Source organism: Rhagoletis pomonella, unplaced genomic scaffold (assembly GCF_013731165.1).
Source record: "Rhagoletis pomonella isolate Grant_MI unplaced genomic scaffold, Rhpom_1.0 Rhpom_scaffold_00010, whole genome shotgun sequence".
NCBI lineage: Eukaryota > Metazoa > Arthropoda > Insecta > Diptera > Tephritidae > Rhagoletis > Rhagoletis pomonella.
This window is the reverse complement of record NW_023458564.1, coordinates 21,459,293-21,461,666: the sequence shown is the minus strand read 5'-3', so window position 1 is coordinate 21,461,666 and position 2,374 is coordinate 21,459,293.

Genomic DNA, 2,374 nt, shown 5'->3' with positions numbered 1-2,374 from the left:
TACAACGGTTTTGGAGTTAAAAAGCAAACCGTAATCGTTCGCATATGCAAAAGATTACCTACAACCAGTGTGACCACTTTGTGAGTAATTCCTCGGAATGTGAGGCATTTTGGGTGCGCTTGAGTATTTCTTGAGGATTTTTATTTTGAGGAATCTTCTCTCGTTATATTTGCTAATAACAAATGCAATCATATTTTACACAACAGAGTTGTTAAATCGCTCTGAAAATATTTGAACAAAAAGCCTTCGGAAGTTTTATAAAGAGTGAAATACACCACACAAACGGCTTGTCAAACATTCTTCAAACCTACTTTTTCCATTTCGTCATACACCATGCAAACATGACTCGTTCAAGCAAAGAATTTTACTTTTCTTCCGGTTCACATTGTAAACGGGTTTGGCTTTCTTCTATTTTTCTCTTTTGCGTCCTCATTCGGTAAAAATTCCGTTGCGACTGAGGCGATTTTATCATACACATTTAAGCGGTTTGCTCAAACGTCAAGATAGCGGCCAGAAAATCAAAAAATTTTAATTTTTGTTCACATTTCCCTCAAACGGCTAACCATCTGCATATACGATTAGAAGGTTGCCAGACCTTCCCACAACTCGGCCATACTGCTAAGCATTCGACTCGAATGCATCATAAAGGGCGATGTTTTCATCAGGCCATGGTTTCATGAACTCTGCACACGTCGTGGTTTGTTTGGAACCCTCAACTTAACCAACGCTTTAACTTTGTTAACGCGGCAGGGCCCCAAAAATTCCGGCTTCAACTTAAGGCCGCTGCCGAACTAAATATGTGCGTTTAATAGCTACCATATCGCCGCTTGTGTAGGTTTTCGGTGGTTTACCTCGAAGGTTGTATGATTTTCGGTTTTCATCATAGATTTTGAGAATTTGCTCTTTTGCCGCCTTTCGCATAGCCTCACGTTCATCGTCAATACCTGCAACAATTTCGCCTTCAACTAGCTGCCTGATATGATGATTATTTTTCGTACGCATTTTGATACCCACTAGCAGTTCGAAAGTTGTTCTACCTGTGCTTCTCGCGTAGGTAGAATTAACTGGATCGCCTGTACATCGCCTCCGAAACGATACAACTTTGTTGGGTCTTCAATGCTGAGTTTTGCTAAAACGTTGCTGATTGTTGCATTTAATCTTCCCCCCTGACCATTGGCACGTGGTAGACCGGTGTTTTTTTTTGCTCATATAGTACACAGGATGTAGTTGCTTGTCTTCCGGCGATCTTTGCAGCAGAATAGCACCATAACCATCGATCGACGCGTTTCAAAATTTTGATTAAAAATTCTTAAAACTGTTGTCGTATTTAAAACTTCTTTTATGGTATTAAACGCTTTTATCTGTACTTCTTTTATTTCACTTTTTTATTTTGTTTTCGGAGGTCATTATTCAAAAGTTATGTATGAATTTTCGAAAGTAACTCGCTAGTCCGATAAAGCTTTCTAACTCTTACAAATTTTTTGGCATGCTGTACTTTATTAGAGCTTCAACTTTACGCGGAGATGGAGAAATTCGTTGGTTTTCTATTACATGCCCCAAAAATTAAATTTTAGTTTTGAGAAAATTACATTCTTTTACGTTAATTTGGAGTCCATAATTTTTGCATAAGTTTAAAACTTCTTCTAGATTGTTTAATGCTTCACTTTCGCTACTAGCCGGAATAGTTATGTCGTCAATATACGGTAAAGCTATTCCTCGTTGCGTTAAATCTCTATAGATTGCATGTACGTGCCGTTGAAAAACACTTGGCGCATTGGAAAGCCCAAAAGGAACTTTCAGAAATTGATACTGTCCATTATGGGTTACAAATATTTTCGACTTTCCGGCGCAATTGACATATTGAAAAACCCATTTTTCAAGTCTATAGTGCTAAAAATTTTTGCATTTTGTAGCCTGCCAAGTTGATCTTTAATAAGCGGAAATGGGAAACGATCTTTCACAGTAACTTTGTTGAGTCTACGATAGTCTACACAGAGTCTTGGGGTACCATCGCGTTTCCGTACAAGTCCAGCTGGGCTACTTAACTCAGAATCAGACTCTTCGATAACACCATCTCTTAGCCATTGTTCAACTTGATCATCCACTATCAACCTTTCACTTATTGGCAATCTTCGAGGCGTACAAAAAATTGGGGTTTCTGTTAGCACAATATGTAACTGCACAATTGTTGATGCAATGTGCCCAAACTGCTGATACTCAAATTATTTGGGTCTCTTGCTCTTACTTTTACACTCTATCGATTTATGGCCAGTCCACAGTTAAAACATACGCCTTTAAAATTTTTCTCAACACTGTTTGTTTTTTTCTCACCGTCTTTCCTTGCACTTTCTTTCATTTGTATTTGTTTGTTTTT